This window comes from Anser brachyrhynchus (genome assembly GCF_964034855.1).
Source record: "Anser brachyrhynchus genome assembly, chromosome: 17".
Lineage (NCBI taxonomy): Eukaryota > Metazoa > Chordata > Aves > Anseriformes > Anatidae > Anser > Anser brachyrhynchus.
In genome coordinates, this window is record NC_137710.1 from 8,264,326 (window position 1) to 8,285,738 (window position 21,413).

General features: G+C 36.7%; 1 protein-coding gene across 1 annotated transcript in view; it reads left to right on the top strand.

Annotated features, from left to right (window-relative positions):
- ARVCF (ARVCF delta catenin family member) overlaps positions 1-21,413 on the top strand; it is a 275,731-nt gene that overhangs the window by 19,107 nt on the left and 235,211 nt on the right. The window contains exon 2 of the mRNA XM_080559763.1: positions 933-1,001. The gene's annotated coding sequence lies outside the window, so the exon portion shown is untranslated. The remainder of the gene's footprint in view (positions 1-932; positions 1,002-21,413) is intronic.

Below are 21,413 nucleotides of genomic sequence, written 5' to 3' on the forward strand. Positions count from 1 at the left end.
CCTGAGTGTTAGTTGTTTGTTGCTGTTGTTAGTGGGTTCAGCTTTAGGCCTTGGATGTGACCAGTCTTCACTGAGGACTGGGGGAAGAAAAGGAGTAGCTATTTGTGATATTGATCTCCAGTCACTGCTGTTAAGGGATGCTCTTTATGTCAATATGAGAGTCCTACAAAGCATGTCTTAGCCAACAGTAGAAAGACCTGGTGGTGCTTTGGCACTGTAGTGACACAGCTATTCTTGGACATATATATGTGTATATATTGCATGTATATGTAGGTATGCAAGAGTATACACATACTTTTACACACACACACACACACACATATTTTTCTATTTGCATCTTGCCCAATATGGAATTCTATGGCACTGCCATGCATGCATTTTTTATTTTTTTAATGTCTTTTTTTACAAAACAATTTCATTTTTATGCATTACATTAATTATTTTGTGGCTAATACATGACTCATCTAATATTCTACAAACAAACGGATTCTGGCTATTAAGACTCATTGCTTTGGTTTTCAGTTTACCTGTAATAGAAGTGTTAGGTTATTGAAATAAAGTATATCATCTGGAATAATTCTGTTTAAGCAAAGAGGTAGGGTGTACCATGTTAGCTATTTTGCTTCTTGTTATCATAGTTTTGAATGATGTTGTGAGCCAGAGATTTCAGCAGAAACTTGTCCACATAGTAGAGCATTTGAACCAGATAAGAAATTTCTGCCGTGAATTTAGCCTTCAAGAAGCTGCACCTTTTGAGGCTTATCAAAGTCTTGCCTTAGATGTTTTGAACTAGGGATAGCAGTGCAGGTTTGGCAAGTGTTTGGGTTATAGAGCTGCTTAGAGAGATACCCCCTTGTGCAGGTCAACAAGCTAACAGTCACTTAGTTAGAGAACTTCTGTTCAGAATTTGATCCGTCTCTTGTGTTTTTCAGGGATATCCATAACTTTGCGTTCTGCTTTATGAACAAGGGAAGGGGCCTAACGACTCTCCTGAAAGGGTGGTAAGAGTCAAAATTTCATTACATACACTTTTTATTTTAATATCTACACTTATGGCTAAAAAATCTAGAAGACAAAATGGCTACTAAATTAATCCTCCTTGCTCTTTACTGTTCCAGATAGTCTCACAATTGTCATTTGTCAGCCAACAATAAAGTGATGAAAGACTCATTCATTTTTTAGTAATAGTCTTCAGTGGCCTTTCTCAAACAGTAGGGCTTTTGAACTGAGCATGGCTAAGATATGCAAGAGTTCGAATTAGTCTGCTTGGAATAGCAAACTACCATACAAAAACAATTGTCTGTATAATAAAAATGCAGAACAGTTAACTGTATGTAAAGTAACTGTAATAAAGCCTCCAAAAGGTTATAAATAGACCTTTTCAAAATATTTTTCCAAATATCTTCTACTGCTGTCCCACTTTTTAGACAAGGGATAAATTAGCTTCCAACCTTTTAACTGCTTCTTCTCAGCCACTCTAAGCTTTGTGTCCAGTTGTACCATCAGACTTCATCTGAGGTTGTTCTCTGGACTATCTACATAGTAAGGCTGCTGCTAATTATTTTTACTTGGAATATAAAGGTTTTTGGCTTCTGGAGTCAAAGAATCTACAGCTTATTAGAGCTCTGAAGGAGTGTGATTCACCTTGGAATTTGTGGCATGTGAATTTAACACAGGTACAAATTCAATGTCTATCTACTTATGCAATGGGATGTATGGCTTTCTGCAGCACTTGACCCTTCTGCTGCCCTGCTTGTTTTAAGTGAAGGGCCACTGACAGAACAGTATGGTCAAAAATCAAGTAATTTATTAATTTATATGACTTCTGATGACTTGGGAAGCCGCTCCTGAGGTAACTAAACAGTAAGTTTTCTTACACAAGGAAAAACCAGCGGGGTAAAGGAACATAATGAGAAGAAGTAAGTCTTCAAATTTACTAAAAGCATAAGACAGATGTACTTGCTAAGTGACTAAAATTGATTGAATAATTCAAATTTTTCGAAGCCTTAATTATGTAACCTGATTTATTGTAATATTCTCTTTCTATCTTTGTTTTAGGGGAAGTAGAATTTTGGTTGAAAGATGGGAATAGAGTTAGCACAGTACAAGAGATACTGAAAGTTGCGGGTTCCTAGTTTTCCAAACGGTAAAAAGGTAGGAGACTTCCTAGGAAAGGCAGGAGACTTCTCAGGAGGTTTTCTACTGTAACAGTCATTCTGAGGTGAAATTTGAAGTATTTCAAAAAAGGAAAATAACTGCAGGGATGAAAGGGAATAACATAATAGGAACTGTAACTATAGAGCTTTTCTCCTACCAAACAGTCTTGCTGTTTGTTCAAAATTAGAAAAAAGTAGCAGGCTCTATCCATTGACAATCAAATTAGATGATTTGTGTGGATTCATGAGCAACCCATTATTATGTTGTAGCATATTTGTGAACTATGGAATACCTAACTTTGAAAATGTTCCTGTTCTTTCTACACTGAAGAAACAGTAATAATTGTGCTAGCATTAGCAAATATACTTTTTATAGAGTTCGTGACTAAGACTGATTTGCTTGTGTCAGAAGTGAGGTGTGCTCTGTACTCATTTTAAAGAATATGTCACCCTTAATCAGAAGTGCCATATGTTTTCAGAATGATGGTGCTTTCAATGTATTGCTCATAAGCCCTGGAGAATGCTGGTTAGTTCCTTTACAAGTGCGACTCACGGGCTCAGACTGCTCACTTATATTTTAGGCTTATTTTGAGTAGTTATTAGTTCATGGCTCATAATGATAAAATAGAATTGCATTTTTCTCAAACCATGGACATCTTGGTGGAAAATCTGAAAAGTTGGAGCCATTTGGAACTGCTCTTACTCCCACTGAGGTCGGCAATAGAATGTCTGTGGCTTTCAGTGGGAGTAATGTTATACCATCTAAATGTGAAGACTTTTCCCCTTTTCTCTAAAATGGGTTATAACAGTCTGTTACAGTAGAGCTACATGAAATCTAAGTAACTATTATACTGTTTGTTTATTAAAGGAGTGTTATTAGTAGAAAAAAAAAGTCTGAAAAAGGAATGGCATGTAAAACATTAATAACTGCATTTTCAGAAATGAATACTATAAAGGTATTTCCAGTACTGCAGTTGTGTGATTGAAATGGACAGTTTTGATTGTAATGTGCCAAATGGAATTGACTTCCCCATTGCCAGATTTCAGACTTTCTGGGCCATCCAGAACATGTGCTTTTTATCTATTATAAACATTTGGGTCCTTATGATCCAGTTTGTTTGTTGTTGTTTTTTTCTCTAACTCACTGATTGCAGATTAATGTCTGCTTATTTTGTGTTTATTATAATCTTTCCTGGGATAACCACAAAGTATGAATTAATCTTGTTTAATTGATGGATTGCTCTAGATTAATCAAACTCCTGTTTAATGTGCTTAATATTTCTTTCTTAGCTAACAAGTTAATTTTTTGAAAATTGTATGTAGTTTGTTATAAAATAGTTTAAAGTTTAAAAAAAAGTTTTAAAAGTTTATTATAAAACGGTCTTGGGTGTGTCAGATTGTTTGCCACATAAGGGAAGTGCAAGATAGCGACCCCAAGATAGCATTTTGACTTATCAACATTGCAGTATAAACAAGTATTCACTAAGTAATTTTAGAAAGGAATTTCCTCTTCATGTAGTATATATTATACGTAGATGTTAATTAGTGATTTCCATATGTAGCTCTTGGAAATGGTTTTTATCTGGTTTATCTGACACCACGTTTATTTATCTTGAATTAAAACTTTTACCATTGTCTCTGCGTGACATGACTTATGAACCAAATCTGATTTACTCTGGGTTGTATGCTTGAGAATTTAACTCTTAAGTGATTATCTTGCTAATGACCATACAAGCCTTCTAGATTTGTGGATGAGTCCTAATTTTGCCTTCATTATTATCCATGATTCTAGTGCTTCTGGTGTTGTGGAATGGATTTAAGAAGGACAGTTCAATTCTTATCTACAACATTCACAGATTTAATTTCATGTACTTGCAATGGTCTAATTTAGAATCGTTTTATAGTTCCTAATAAAAATGGTTACTTGTTTGAAAACGTGAGAAATTTGCCTTCATGCTGCTTATGACCTGGCACAGTTTAATGATGATCCTGGGGTCCAGACAGCTTTAGAGCTGAAGTCCTGTTAGCCTGTACGAGGCCTGGATTTCGAGCTGATGTATCTACGTAGAGAGGATGCTTGGGTATTCAAATATGCCTTCTGTAAACTGTAGGTGTGGTACAGCACTTAATGCTGGGACCCGCCATGGCTGGGACCCAGTGAGACAGAGAGGACGTGGGGGATTTTTATTTATTTATTTTTTTGTATAGGTAGTTGATTTCTTGAAGCGCTATATCTGCACTGCTTATTAGCAAATGTCTTGCAAAAGTACTTGTCTTTGTGAAATAGAGTTTCATTGAATTGTCTGGGTAAGGTTAGCCTTAAGAGTGGACTTCTGTGTGCCAAGGTCTGTATTATACTTCATAATGTGCCCTCTTACTTTCTACTTTGTGGTTCAGAGAAAACTTGCATCATCTAAAATGCATTTGTATTCAAAATTTGTATGCTTTTCTGGACCCAGAGACTAACAATCTGTAGTCACTATATGCATATGGAAACATACTAATGTGCATCTGCCAAAAAGTCCTACATCTGTGCACACATCATTATCGAAAACAAACATGTAACTTTTGATCCTTAAGATAAGCGTGAGTGCTTCCATTTTGGTTAAACAGAGTTTAACTCCTCTGTGATACCTTTTGCAGGCATATTCCCTGAAGCCACAGTGGATTTCCCCATGTGGATCCAGTTGGGAGATTAAAAGTTTAGAATTTAATCTTTGCTTCCATAGCAAGAGTCATGGTAGGCCTTCTTAGTATTCACTCAGTGCTGTTGGAAACATCTCTGGTAATACTGTAGTAATATTGGCATGCTCTATTAAAACTACAGTGAATAAAACTTTAAGACCCAATGTCTTGATTTACATTTCTTACAGCAACATCTAATAGAATCAGTAAGGCATAAATGTGATTAATTTTCTCGTTTTATTTAACTCCATGAAAGCCCATTCAAGTAGATAAAGGAAATTTAGATGAAAAGAACTGACAAATAAATATCAAGAATTATTCTAGAAATGCCTTATTTGGAAAATAACTGTTCTTTACCTTGCCCCCCTTAGAGACATATCTTCTTCAATTAGCTTCAAATTCCAGAACTGATACAGATGTGATTGAAATGCAGCCGTTTTGCAACAGCTGCACCATGCTGTGGGACTGTTCTTAATTTTTTTCTTCAGGTATTAAAAAGTATACTTCATGATAGAGGACAGGCAATTTTATTTGCCTTTGCTACTGTCTTGATCTCTTGTAATTCTAGTATCGTTCTTCTGTTATAAATACTTTCAAATTATTTTGTAGAAAAAAAGGCTTTGAGTTAAACATTGATTAATCATTGCTTTTTTTTTTTTCCCCCCCTTAAAGCTATATCTGGTGTATAAATTTTTGATTTTAACAGGAATGTTCCTGGAACAAGTCTTCCAAAACTGACTTGTCAACTTCATAGTAGGAACTAGTTGAAGATAGAATTTTGCTAGACTTTCTTCCCTTGTACAGCTTATATGATCCTCCTTCCTTTGAAAAGCTGATGACTTAATAGTTTCATGCTCTTGACATTACCATGCAGGTATTTTAAGGTCTATTTCAAAATTTAACAGTCACCCTTGCCTTTTAGATTTAAAGCTGAATTTTCACTCCATCTGGAGGGTTATGCTTGAACAACTCTGGAGATGCCTTGTCTGATGAAAGACAGGGATTCTGGCAGGGATTGTTTCCCTGAAACAGTGTAATCAGAAACAAAAGGGAAATATACCCTGATGTGTCTCAGAAGCTGAAAGCATTGATTGTTCCTCCTCTCCTTCCTGACTGGAATTCCAGTAATTGTTGCAGCTTTATCATCACCCACGTCAATAAAAATTCCTTTGTTCCTTGCAACTGCTATTTACCATTGCAGTGATGGGTCCCAGGCATTTTTGTTTAGGGATGCAGAGACATTTATGGCTTTAAAATGATCATTAATATATTTTTCCATTGAAATTATCTTCGGCATGTTCTTCCGTCTAATTAAATTGTAGCCTACTGTGTGGTTGGCTTTCCTGAAATGTTCCTTCCACTTAAGATAGTTGTATAGAATCAGAATTGATACCTCACTGAGCTACAAGACAGTAGATTAAATTCATAATACTGAAGTGCTGTGTTCTAAATCCAGTCAATGTTTTAAGAATTTCTTCTCTTAGTGCTAGGCATCTGTGAAAATATTAGCAAGTATTTTTTTCGAGTTTTACTATGCAGGTGTATGGAATGTTATTTTGACTTAAAGATTTAATGCTCTATTTGGTGACCAAGATAAAGTTTTCAGAATTCTTGGAGGAAGTTTAGTATTGGTTTGGTCATTGCACATTGATCTTGGTGTGTTTATAGACGTAGAGGGCAGCACAAAGGCTAGATGCTTTCCAGCATGTGGTAATGCAGTAGTATATCTTTCAAGAACTCAAGAACCTTTTTTTTTTTTTTTTAACAGACCTAAGTTTGGAAATATGTTTAAAAACAGCCTTGTCACACACATCATCAAGGTCAGGAGGGAAAGAAAGCAGAGGCTTCAGCATTTCAGATAAGCTTTGTGAAAGGAGTGTAGACTGCTAGTTTGCTAACTAGTGGCTCTAGAACAGTCCTGCAGTAGAGAGAACTCAAACCATTTCTCCTGTTCCATGAAATGTTTAGTTGACACTGCTGTTTGGGACCTGAGCATTCTACTCACATGCAATATACTTGGTAAAATCCACAGATGATGAATTATGGATCTGAACTGTTAGAAGTGGTACTAGGTGAAAGCCTGGAATGCACAGTGCAGAAAAATCTCTAAGGGGGAGGGAATATGGTTTTTGCAGTTGGAAGTACTCTAACTGCTGATATAGTGGAGAACAGAGATTAATTCACCCTTTCTACTTATAGACAGTAGAGGCTTATTTGACATAGCTGTAGTATTTTGGAAAGGGCCTCTTACAACTTAGTATTGTTGACTTTATCATGCTTTCTAACAATCAGTTCTGAAGAAATGAAACCGTTCGGTTTCCCGTTACAATCACGTACTGGTAAGTGGTGAATACCACCTGTGAGTCCTAGCTTAGAGCACTTGTTGACTTCAAATAAACATCATCTGAAAAATACTTTTCTTGAGGGTTGGACCTGATTAACACACTCATAACTAGTTTCTATTTGTAGCAATTTAAGTTTATTACTCATAGTTTTGGGAAGCTGCCATGTGTGTTGGTGGCACTGTTATTAATTAAATTTATTATTAACATCAGTTAGACTAACATTAGGATCCTGAATCTGGAGGTATACAGTCTTATCATAAGTGGTCTTTCTATAATAATCTTTGCCTGCCAGTGAGATTGTAGGATAAATGCTACTTTGTGTTCATTTTTGAATCAAGAAGAGGTCCCCTGATTTATTGGATTTATTCCACACTTAAACTACTGTAAGAGCATGCTGCTGCTGTGTACACACTTTCTGCCAGCAGGTGGAAATACATATACAACTCATTCATTGACTTATTTCTCTTTTTGGCTGACTGGTGTCACACAGCTTCTCGAGCTTTTTCATGGTGAACTTAGCTGTTTGGTTTCAGGGGGAAGAGGAGGGGAAGAGCAGGAGAAAGTCAAGAGCAGGAGAAGCTGTTTTAGAGGCATTGGTGCTTGATGTTGGGATGAAGTCAAACTCTAGAAAGGAGTTCGGAAGAGTCTTCTTTAAAGTATGTGTCTGGATGATCGTGGAAGCAGGGGATGAAATAATATAGATCTGGGCTAACTCACAAGGTGGCTAGAAAAGCTGTTTGTTTTTACAAAGAGGACTGACGCTTGTAATACTTGTCCCATTCAGGTTGTGTTGCAGCTATGTCGAAAGAAGATAATTACAGAAAATGATTTTTTTTTTTTTGAAGCTGATATGCTGCATTTATTATCTTTAATGTCAGCAGATGCAGTAACATGAATTCTCTGATTTGGGAGAGCTTGCTAGGAGATAGGTCATGTCTGCACACTTTCAGTTTGAGCAAATTACTGACTGTACTCAATGGGGTGCATAATTTTTGGGGGATGAAAAGAGTTATATGCAAACTAGAGACTACGAGAAAAATGCCTTTGCTTGCAGTGGAATTTGTCAAGCAGACATGCGTGCCATGGAATTGTTCGTGCTTGTAAGTGGCTAATTGGCCCCCTTACAGCTCAGCTTAGATAGGAAAGCTTTTGCTTTCTCTTTTTCTGTGTAACACAACTTAGAGGAGAGTGTACGACTGGATCACCTGGTGTGTTTGGTGTCATCTTAACTTTGCAAGCTGATCACACCCTGCTTAACTTGTGAAAACAGATGGCTTACAGCATAACACTGGTATTGCTTATTTTTCTTTCCTGCTTGCTGAATGTTATAGCTGTTGCTTTTTGCCTGAAAGAAATGTGGAATTATTTCTATGTACGCTTCCAATCAAAAGACACAAAGAGCTTCTTTCCTAGTATCCCACAATTAAAGAGGAAATGGTTATCTAGCCTTTCTGAGGAAACTCATTAAAAATATATATATATTTTTTCCTCATTTTTTTCCTGAATAATAATATGAACAGATTACATTTTGCATCTTGGTCCCAAATCCAATCAACTATTATGTAAACTTTTTGCTAATTTCTGCATATAATGTAACTCCTTGGCTTTTTGTAGAATACAGCAATGGTAACTAGCCAGTGTCTTTGGATTTTTTTTTAAAGCAAGTTTATCTTGGTGTAGTGAATTACAAGTCCATCATCAGTCAGAAACGTTTGATCAAATGTGAAATAAATAACCAGAGTGCATTAAAGTCTGTGACTAAAATTTCAATTTTTTAATATGATTTAATCTAAAACTGTACGTGTAAAATAGAGTAGAAATAATTTTATCTGGGTCCACTAAAGTCAATTAATTGGAAGAAGGGCAGTGCGGGAGAGAGTGGCATTTTATTTTGTGACCATGGGGTATTGCAGAATAGTACAAGTTTGTTAAAAGGCAGGTTTTGCTGGAAGGGATAAATGTGGGCTTGTGTTTGTCAATTTATAATAGGAATGGAATTTCATTAGCACTACTATTCATTTGTGTTGTGGGAGGAAGAGTAAAATAGATTCTCATTGACTTAAAATGTCACTGTCAATTCTGGCTGCTGGAATCCTCAGCAGTCTGTTGGCTGAATATGTGAAAGAAAATAGGACTGTGGGTCAGCCCTGTTCTCTCTAATTAAGTTCCTTGGGGTTTTGTGTGGGCTTACATATTTGTTGTTGTTGTATAACATTGTGCTTTTGTGTTTTCTCCAATACCCAGGTGTTCTTTGGTTTCTGATAGAGCTTCATTTTTATTTCTGTAATGCAAGCTGTCCTCTCAATTGCAAAAGAATAATTTCTAGTGTCTGTACTCCATGCCTTCCTTTCCCCCATTCTCTTGTAAAGTCCTTGACATTTCATTGCTTGGTCTATCCAGCGTAATGTTTACATAATTTTCTTGTCCAGCTGCTGACTGTCCTTTTTTTTGGTATTTCTCTCAAGATTCCGTTTGTCTCCTAAGAGCTGCAGAACAAATTTGTGTTTCCCTTTTCTTTCTTCACACTTATTCCATCTTCTGCTCCATTTTTTTCTTTTCACAAATTTTGGTGTAGTTCTTATGGGACATCATTTGGAATCAAAGTCTGCACTCTTGTAGAAAGATTTAAGTGATTAGTTTTTGCTTTGACTTAAACAAAATTAAATTACCATCTCTGCCAGTTCCAAACACAGAGAATTACCATCTGGCTATTAAATCCTAAACTTCTTGGAACAAGGTTTCTTTTTTTTTTTTTTTAAGTAGTTGGTAAAAGTTACTGAAAAATACCGTCCTCCTTGCTTCAAGTGGCATGTTACGTTGGTCATGGAGTTTTCTGCTAGTACTTAAAAGCCAAATTCAAGTTATTGCTCACATAGCTCTGTTTTAGTGTACAGTGAAGGGATTTTAAAATCAAAATCAAATCAGAGATACCTGTTGTAGTATTTCTGAATGTGAGGTTAACCTTATCTGAAAATCATCTTGGCCTTTTTTTGACTTTGTATCTGCGTAACTTGTGAAGATTGTCATATTATTTTCCTGACAGCATTTTCTGTATGTTAGAAAATTGTATAAAGAAGGGCTTTCATTTATAGACCACCAGCCTTTCCATCAACCTTTGTCTTTAATAACTGTATTTTTTCTGATTGTTTTTAAAGATGAAGAATAAATGTTCAAGTTCCTTCTTCCAATAACCGCAGAGGAAATTGCAGTATATCACCTGGGAAAGATTCACTGCTTCTCTGTTCTCTGTTATTTTTAAAGTCTGTATTAATCACTGATATTCACCACAAGTATTGAAGAGCTCAGCTCTACAGGTCTTTGAGGCAAAATGAAGTGTCCCTTAAGCCACTTGGGCACTTGTTTCTCCTGGACTCAGAGAGAACATCATTATGTCTTTATAATAGTAATTATTAATGGTAGAGTGTTCGATAGGATGTTGTATTTCTTTAATTTCAGAGCAGCATGCAGTAGGCATAACGAGCAAATACCTTTATTTTTAATTGTTTAATTCCTGGCTATTTTGTAGTAGGCAAAGTCTAACACTCCCCATTTTAGATATGGCTAAAATACAGTTTAGTTGAACTACTGCTTCTCAAAATATTTCCACTTATCTATGAAATCATAATTACAGCATTCATCGTATTTGAATATAATTGCTGCACTTTGCATTCTGTTCAAGTCTTGGGACTTAAATAAAGAATTCATCTCAGCTATTTTTTTTTTCCTACTGTAACCTGTATTTGGGACCCCATCTCCTTTGTTTTTTATCAGTTATAACACAATGCTTCTAATGAAGCAGTGTCATACATGTAGGGGATTCATTTTAAGTGGAAACAGATATTTACAAAGTAATAAACAGATACGTCATGTATGTGGTTAGGAGGCTTACCCTTACCCTGTACACAGAGGTTCTGGATACAGGAACTGCAACAGCTCTGTGTTAGTCCTATTGTAGGCAAATTTTCTTAGAACATGCCATTTAATTTCTTAAAGAGGTGGAATAATCTAGGAAATGAGGAAAATACTATCTCTGCATAACAAGACTTAATTGATACTTGTCAAGTGTTTGCGATACTCTGCTTTCAGGAGGCGTTGCTGGGTAGTAACGAATTCTACCATATAAAGTGAGTGACTTGGTAGAACAGACCAGTACTAAATGTGTGTGCCTTTAATGTGCCTTAAAATGCTTATAACTTGCACAGAAGTAATTGGAATGTTTAGAGATTTGTGTTCCTGGTAGATGATGACTTCTTGAAGCATTTTCAAAAGCCTGGTAAGTGCAGTAAATTGTGGATGTCCTAGCATGTTCGCTGTGTAGTACCAAATCATGCTGAAACTTAGTTGAAGCTTTAAAGTGCTGTAGGGCTATATGAAAGCATTACTCTGTCTGCCTTTTTTTGAATGTATGACCAGCTGATGAGAGAGCTGCACATCTGTACTCTAAAGTAGGTATCTTCAGTTTGGAACTGATTAGAGAATAGTTGCTAACCCTTTTCTGCCTCAACCATGATGGTTAATGTAAGTACATTTTCAAGCTTACTCCTAAAAACAGTTTGTGTTTTGCTCACCATGTTTTTATATGATTTCGAGATGCTTTCAGACTGCTATACTTCTGTTGGGTAGAATCCTTCTAGTTTTCACCAAAACTGATAGCAAAGATATATACTATTTTCAAAGTAGCGGATTGATGACTTTCAAATAAGAATACTAGTGAGAATTTTAATAGAACCTGATGATGCTTGACCTTGTCCCTGCCATCTTTTCTTTTCTTAGTCTCTGTTGAAGAGAAATTGAGTTTTGGAAGAACTTCTTCACAGTATCCTTCTCTCCTGTTACTTCCCCATGTGACCAGTAATGTTGGGAACAGTTTTGATGCTCGTGAGCCATCTCTGATGCTCTCCGCTTCGCTCTGCTGTGCCTTTCTTGCTGCATACAATGAAGAGAAAAATGTGCAAATCAAAGAGTGCAACAGAGGATGGGGCCTGAGGCATTTGTGTAGCTCTTCCCACTAGCTATCCCAGGGAGGTGACAGGCTCAGCACGTTGAGCACAAAGCTCTTTGAGGCTCTTTTAACATTTTTTCCTTTTTCTCTTTATCCGTCTATTTACTGGGGTGCTCTGAAGTTTCTTAATCCTTGGGAATTATTTCCATCTGCAGCCTTGCTACTGAGCAATTGTGGTAATAGCAGAGTCCAATTTAGCAGTATTTCTTCAAGAACTTGGGTCCTTGACTGATTTGTAGAGGACAAATGAAAAAAGCAATTGCAAATGGGTTTCTGTGTTATTAGAGCTCTAAACAGCCTTCCCTCTTGGCTGTGTGGCAGGTTATACCTCAAGGGAGGATGGTTGGTCCATGAACCTTAAAAAGATTTAAATACTTAAGTTCAGGGTCAAGTATTATGTCAGTGGGTGTATTAACAAACTGGTCGTAGAGTGCTCAGCAATAACCATTTTCCTTAACATTTTTAGGTAGCATTGAGATTGACAATTGAGTAGCAAGTTTTAAGTTCATGAATTTCTTCATCAGCTGTCCCTATGATTTACTTATGACTATTTCACTACAGAACCTCAATATTTGATTAATTTTTGTAAAGCATAGTGACAAGTTGTTGTGCTGTGGTTAAAATTTATCTACTGTAGCAATACCAGCACAAAGAATTGGTAAGCCAGAGAAGTGAACCAAGTCAGGATAGAAACAGGTTGCTATTGTTAAGGGCTGTTAAAAGAACTTCTCGGGGATGACTATTAGCATACAACCTCTTGCCCTCTGTGAACTCTTTCTTTTCCGCCATTATTCAGTGTTTTTAGGCTGAATCAGCAGCATTTCAGTGTTTCATCAATGCATGACCCTAATCAGAAGAAAGGGAATTACGAGCTTGTGAAAGCTACCCTGAAGCTCCTTGAGGCTGTGCAGCCTCTCTTCCCATACAGATAGCTGGAGTTCACCTCTTAGGAGCTATCAGGTCCAGCATATTGGAGCATTCACCATTCTCCATGACAGGCCTGTAGCCCTGAAAGCATTTTTTTATTCCTCTCAGGTCTGCAGAAGGTGCTGTGCTTAAATTGACTTTGGCAAGAAGCCATAATATATGGATGCAAGGCGACGGTCATCTGTTAGTATGGAGTAGTGGTTTCTGGATGTGAAATACAAACCATGATCTTTTGCTTCACCTGCTATTTTGATGGCTCTGGTTCAATTCAGACTACTACTTAAGCATATTTGCTCTGTTGTTTATATTTGGTTCTGCTCTCTCCAGAATATATCAGAGTAAAATGATGCTATAACAAAGGATCCATATATTGCAGTGAGAGTCTGTGCCTTGGACATACCAAGTAGTGGGACCGTGGCTGATTTATGATTCAGTCTGTTGATAACTGTCTGGTCTCTTCATTTTTCTAATATTTCAGATATAAAAATGAGGTATTGCTCCCTATTACAGAAGTGGGTTCTTCAAAGAGAAAAGGTAGTTACAAATCAACATTTTCATTTCTCTTTGAGGATAGCTAGTTGTGAGAAACTGAGAGGAACAGCAGAATGGAAAAGTTTAAGAGTTAAGTGCCAGTATCTCTGACCTCCTGTTTGAGCATCCAGCCTGCCTTGTATAATATAAAGCTATTTATAAATTGCTGGTCTGTTAAACGTGTACAGAATTTTACGATGCATAAATTGGCAAACTGAGCCAGCAAAGGGACTTAGCAGAATGATGAATGGATGACAGGGTGCAAGACCGAAACTGCATTTTATTCAAGATTGTGAGGTTAAGAAGAAGAGCTGCTGGGAAGGGGTGGCAGTTGAAGGAGAAAGAGACAGAACCCAGGAGTTAAAGAATCTAATGATCTCAGAATTATCAAGCCTTGTTGTCACACTTTTTTTGGCAGTTACAACTCCAGCTTAGTAGCTTTTTCATTTACTACATTTTCATGGGTAGTTCTCCCAGGTCTAATTACACCACTGACAACAGTCTCTTCCATTGTCACAGCCTTAATCCTCCTAAAACTTAGTTTGCTCCCTTAGATGTAAAGCAACAGGTAGAAACTGTTGTTTTATTTCCACCCTTTAAACCGCATCCTGTCCCCACTCCCTCTCAGGATTATAGTACAGAGAGAACATGATCAAGCAACCCAAAATCATAATCTTGATCTGGATAGAAGTTCACATTCTAGACAGAAGTTCGTGAATCTGTTCAGTTGGTCGTCTGTCAGAGACTGGTAACTCATTAAACTGGCATTTAATTATATTGGTCATGCAAATATTCCTCAGCAGACTGTAGTTAATACAACTTAATTCCAAATACATGAGTCAACCTAAGGTCACTAGGTTGCAACTATTCTTTGTAATGTTGTCACAGCACATGTTCAACATGCAGGTGCATTTTATATCCTCGAATACCACAGAGTAAAATCAAAATGAGGCTAAAATAAAACTGTTTTGAACCAGTTAATGAAATCTCTTTTTCACTTGTTTTTTACTCCTTTTATAAACTTGTTGTAAGTTCTTCATGTATCGAATTTAAAATTGGCAGATAGATTATTTAAAGATCCGTGATTGTACTGTGAAATGCATGTTTTTGTCTTTTATGTGTTCTCTATGCCTTGCATCTGTAAGGATTTCTGCCAAAAAACATTGAAAAGGAAATTAAAGAGGCACTCAGGATAATCACTACAAAGAAAAGAATTCCCTTTGCTGGTAGGAACTAAAAAAATATATCCTCATTAGTTTTACAGTAGGGATGGCCTTTAATTTTCTTCTGGTAACTTGTGAAGTATTTTCTTAAATAGGTAGTCTGGAGGACTTTTTATGTTTGGGTAAACTGCAGCACTTCTAATTTTCATGCAGAAAACAGAAGAGATTCTTGCAAGCCCCTGTGTTTTGACATTAATATATGTATATATCTTTGGTTGTGACTTTAAATGAAATGTATATGACTGTCTGGATTATTGCTTTGGGCTGAGTTGTGTGTTGAAGACTAACAGTACATATTTGCTCACCAGATATCCTCCTGCTTTTGGTCAGCATTGTAGCTGAAACCCTCTTCAGAATACAAAGGAAGTAGGTTGAAAGTAGATTCATTCTTTTCATTAACCTCTTTTACAGTAGCTTGATATTTTTCAGGGAAGGGCCTATTGGCCTATTGCTGCCTGAGCTTGAGGTGTACACCTGATGATCCCTTAGGTTACGCATGGGTGAGTGTGAGAGCCTTAGATCCACAGCTGTTATTCAGCAGGCTGCGTGCTGCAAGCAGGCCCCTTAAGTGCTGCTGATCTCTGGAGTTGCTTTGCATGCTTATTGGTGTATAAGTGAGGAAAAATAGCTGTGCTGTATAGGAATGTTCTTCTCAGCCCTGGTGCATGAAGCATGCACGGGTTGAACTAAGGTCTGTCGCTGTGCATCGAGTATTTTGAGTTGTATGCCATAGTAAACATCATTTGAGGGGGCTTCTTAAAGTTTGTTTGCATTGATAATAATTAATACCGTATGCGTGGAACAGTATGAATACCTGTTCTCCAAATCATAGCAAGCACAGCCTGCACACTAAGCAGAAGGCAAGAGAAGCATGATGAATGTTTTAGGAATGACTCAAGATTTTAACTTTCAAGTTAAGGAACTATTTGTTCTATTACAAAATTAGTATTTTTGAAAGGGAAGATTAGCAGACTTTTTTTTTCTGTAGCAATAACTTCATACTTTTCCTCTAAACAGTTAAAGATGTTTATTTAAGAAAGCATGTTTTTGCTAGGTACTTACTTTATATGGCTATTTTATGGATATAAAACATACCTATGTAATATTTAGAATGAAAGTATGTGGATCAGAAATGGCTTTGACGTAACTCTAGATGGAATTTAAGATAACTGTAATAACCAATCTTTTGACTTGCTAAGTATGGAAAATTTGTTTTGGCAAGTTGAAGCAGTAAATATGAATTCCCATGCAATTTTTAGACACTTCTCAGAGTAGAAACCCATTTTAACACTGGGTAGAATTGTGTTCAGAATATTTAATATCAGCATATTTGGGAAATGCTACAAAGATGGTATTGCTTGTTGCCACATATCACATTTGGTCACTAAGTAGTAGTATTTTTTCTTCAGTGCTTTTGCTGATGTTATTTCCTCCCTGATGCGTTGATGGTAGAATCAATCACTAGAAGTAGAGCACTTGTGTTGAGAGGCTAAGCATACACAGGAAAGTTTGGTCTAAATACTTGTGTTGGTTTATGAGTTAGTTTAGTTGAGGCAATGTAGTAGTGGTGCTGCACTGTGATCAGCCAAAATGATGTGATGAAGGTACTTTTTTCCTTCAGTGTCTGTTACTTTGGGATTTCTGTATACAGAGTTTGTGTAGGAATTAGACAAGCAGGATTATGCGTGTGACTTGAAACACAAAGTGGGAAGGATAGTACAGGGTATCAAACATGGGGCTCTGGGAAGGGGGCAAATTACATACCTGCCTGGAAAAAAAAAAAAGCTTGTTAAAATGGTGTTTAATGTGTTCTACCTAACGAAAGCAATTATGTATTTTAATCCTTAAGTCCATGAAATAAATGCATTACGTTTGCCACTTTTGTAAACATTGATTTGTTTTTCTCTGGAATTGGCAAATTAGACTTGGTTGATACCAAAGCCAAATGACACATGAGGCAATTTCATGCCTTGTGAGTTACTGAAGAGAATGTTTGGTACATAAAGCTTGTCTTCAGTTAGCTGGCTCCCCTCCCATTTCTCTTAATCCCATTTCTCTTAATTAATTCTTAATCTGGGAATCTTTGTTTGAACTATCTTCAAGAGGCTCAACAATTTCTAGAGGCTGGGTAACCGCTGCAGTGGAATGGAAAGAATTTTGGTCTCCTTTTCCCCTTATACTTGTTCCTTCCTGGCTTGCAGTTCTTTTTGCTAATTCTAGATAGCAAATATACTAGAGAGCAATATATGCCTTGACCATAATGGTGAACCCTGTCACAAAAATCGCTGTCTCTACGTGGGGTCAGAGGTTGCTTGGGGCAGTTGTTTAAAATCCTTGAAATTCTATATCTTTGCAATAAATTCATAGAAGAAGGAGAAAATGATCTGTTTTCTTACTCAAGTATATTTTTCTTTTTTATTTGTGTAGTCTGGTAAGTTCAGGTTATTTAAGGCAGGATTGCTGGCTTTCTTCTTTAACAGCAGAGTGTCTGAAGAAGAAGGACAAAGATCTAAACTTTACATATAAACATGGTGATGGAATAGAATATACCTCAGATTTTGGTCAAATGTGAGCCTTCGTAATACCTTTGGGCCTGAATCTGTCTGTTGGTTGAAAAAGTGTCCAATGAATTATGACTTTATTTTTGAAATGAGGCTATATACAGGGGTAGATTTAAGACTGGTAAAGATGTTTTAACTTTCCTTAAAGACATTTTCTCAATGGTCTGAAACCTCTCTTTATATTTCTACCATTTGACTTTGCCAAGGTCTGAAACAGCATTTATTTAAATGGTAGATATGCAAAGATGTACTAAAAATATAATTTGTGAACCACTTTGGAAGCCTTTGGGGTGTAAGTATAGATCCACACAATCTGTTAGAGAATTTTAAAGACTGCAGAAGAGTATTTTTAACAGATTGAAATTATTTATATTGATTTAATTTTCATTGTCACTTGTGACTACTTTTTTCCTCTTTCCAGGTACTTTTTACATAAGATAAGATCAATACATTCAATTTGCTAAGAAGTCAAGGTCCAGATTTTTCTTGATTTAAACAGAATGATGCATGGAAACATAATAAATGAGAAGGGTATTGCTTATTTAAAACTATAAATTGTATTAAAATACTTGCCATCTAGAAATGGTTGTGTAGGTGTCTTTTGTGTTTCCTCCATATGGGATGATTTGTGTAATCCCTGTTATTGATACGCTGTAGAAACTTTAATAATAGAACAATTTTATTACTGCATAAATCTTTGTTATGGCAACATAAATCTTATATGACAAACTTGAGACAAAATCCTATTAATTTTGTCCTTCTATTGACTTCAGCTGAGTCATGTCCAAATTCCCTGATAAAATTAAATACGAGGAAATGAAAAGAGGCTGCTTGTCAGTATTGCCAGTATAGACACAGCTAAAATAATTCAAAACTGGGGGTAAATGTACTGACACTGGAGAGAGCAGAAGTGTATAGATGTTGATTAGTTTGACTGTTTTTATGATTACAGAGTCCTCAACCACATTTCTCATATAACTAGCTTTAGTGTAGAAATGAACGAAAGCACTATGATATTACTCAAAGTAATTGAGATTAACATGATGTAGCAGGGAATCCTGGCAAGATCACTTGGAAGATGGGAAAAACTTTTGTTCTGGTAGCATAAACTCATCAAGACAAATCTGGGTCTTTTCTCAGTATAGGTTGCTGTCTATGGGAATGCCATCACACTTTCCTTGTGATGCAAATGGCAGGCACTAATATGAAGCTTTGGATCAATTGATTCATTTCTGACTGGCAATAGCTTACCCATGCTGCACTATAATGAGCTTATTTTCCATAGTGATTGTATGTAGGTGGGGGTAGTGTAGAGGGAAAAAACAGAAGGGATTATAAAGAAAAGCAAAGGAGGTGATTTAAAATCCTTCATGTGGAAAAAGGGGCTTAGAGATGGCTCTTTTTCTCACTTTTTGCACACATACTTTCTTAATTTTATGAGTATCTCTAATTAACTAGCTGTGTTCCAATGGCCTTCAATATATATGCAGGAACTTGCATGACAGTGAGAAATGTTACTCCCAAAGATTAAAACTTGGCTTTGCATCTGCTCAGTCTGGTTATTTTGTTTTTAGTGTAATGATTTAGATGCTGAGGATAATTACCACAGGCTCTGACATGGACTGAAAGCTCACGAGAGAGCTATTTTTAACCGTGGTACTAAAAGCTACAGTAAATTATTAAAAAATTCAATATCCAATTTGGCAAAACCTGATAGTACTTGCCTTAACTGTTCATAAGCTACATAGTAGGCTGTTGAAGTATATTCTTTAAAAAAAATAAGCAGAAGTAGCAATTTATTAAAGGAAAACTGTATTCTTTCTTGTCCTGAACACTGCTGTTAGAGCATAAATAATCAGTTTGAGCATCATGAAAAAAACCTGGAATGAGCATGGAACAGTTTTTAGATCTAAGTTTGTATTTGTTACTGCTCACTGGAAGTAGCCCTTTTGTTTCGATGTGTTGCAGTGGGGATGTAATAGTGTTTAACAGATGTGTCAGCGTACTGTGGAGCTTCGATCGTGCGGCAGGCAGATTTTGAATGAAATGGGGCAGGGCTGGAATGTGGGACTCACAGCTCTTTAACAGAACCACATATAAGATGCTTCTGACTCCCAGAGCCAGAGCCTACCAGTGAGCTATGATCTGTGTCTTGTCCCTTGGTAAGGCTGAAACTCCTAGTTCTGAGTTTCTGCTGGCATGGGTCACCTTTAAATTTAGAAGTGCTAACTGTCACAATTACAGCATAATCTGATGTCAAGAGACATAGGCTGTGACCTTGGATGAATCAGATGGTCTCATGCAGAGTAGAGATCTTACATGGGTAATAAAGTTATTACCTTAAAAAAAAAAGTTAGGAGCACAGTTGTTTTACAATTTAATGGTCAATTCAAGGGTTGAGGTGTTTGCTGTGGGACTTAGGTATTTTTACAGAATCCAGTGAGTATTCCATTCATAGGTTATTCAGAAATGCATTTTCTCTTTTTTTTTTTTTTTTTTACTATTTTTATTCGTGTAGTGACACTCAGATTTAAAGTTGTGAAAGAATTCCAAATTCGCATGAGCAAGTTTAAAAAAAAAACAAAAAACCTCTAGTGCTTAGCATCTGGGCAAAAGCAGGAAGCTTTCAATTGGTGTTCAGTTTTGTCACGGTTCCTCCTTCCCCCTCCATACAAAAATTGACTTTTCTTGCTAGTTAAACAGCTTCTGTATTTTTCTGCTTTGTCATTTCTTCCTGGAAAGCGCAGCATGTCCTGAAACAGTTGAGTTTGTAGCTCTCTCGTTCCTGTAGGTGTAGACGTCGTCCACAAGTGAAATGTTGGGCAGAAACAATGCTTAATATACAGGATGTTGCTACTACACAACAGTTCATGGAATGTTTTTGGCAAATAAAAGATCTCTTAAAAATGAGGTTTTGTAGGTTCTGAAACTGTTTGCAAAAAATGTTGAATAGTTTCAGATAGGAAAAATACTGCATTTAGATATTCAAAACAGAGAAAATGATGCATCCTTTCCCCTTTTATCCAGAAACGTACTGACTGCCCAGGATGTGGGAAACCTGATTCAGCACTGAGACTGTAAATCACACCTCTTGCATATCAGGCGAATGCTTACTGCTGGTGTTTCTGGCCCAGGCACTCTGAGTTTCTTCTGTTGCTGCTGTTGCAAGATAATTAAATGAAATTTCCTAGCATGCTTCAAATAGTAGGTTTGAGTTAACTGAAGGCTACAGTTGAGCGTTAGGACACCAGTTGAGAAAGATGTCTTAACATCTTGCTTCTAAGGTAAGTCTCCTTTGGTCTTTTGTATTGGAGAAGGTTCAGTTTGAATGCAGTACTGGGTAGCTGCTGTTGAATAGATGGGCAGAATGACACCTGAATTCTCAAGCCAATTTGTTTTCAGGCCAAGTATGGTGTGAAGCCGAAGCAGCTTAGACTGGGAGTTCCCATGAGGTCATGGACAGGGTGTAGTGGCACATTGGCAGAACATAAGTACAAATGTGCTTTCAGTTATTGATAATGTTATGTAAGAAAATAGGTCATTGAATATCAAGAAACTTAAAAATGTTAACTATGTATTTCAGTAAATGAGTCTATTTTTCTATCTAATCTTAGGCTCTTTTGAGCTAGCGTTGTGAAGTTTTATTTTTTTCTAGTGCCTATCCTTTTATACTGTCTCTGAGACCATGCATCATGAATGTATGGTTAACATTAAGACAGCACATTCAGCATGCTTTAACTTGCATGCAGAATACAAGAATTCCCTATGGGAATATTTGACCTAAGGGGAAAATAGTGCAGCAATTAATTGGAGGCAGTACACAGCTCTAATGGCCCCTGTTACGACTTCAGTGGATGCAAAGATGCCTTAGTAAATCTTTGCAATCAACACGAGGGTGAGAAGTGACTGTCTGTCTATCCTCCTGCAGACCCATCGATATGGAGATGAAATCAGCTTTGTCTTCTTTCAGTTACCCCAGGCCA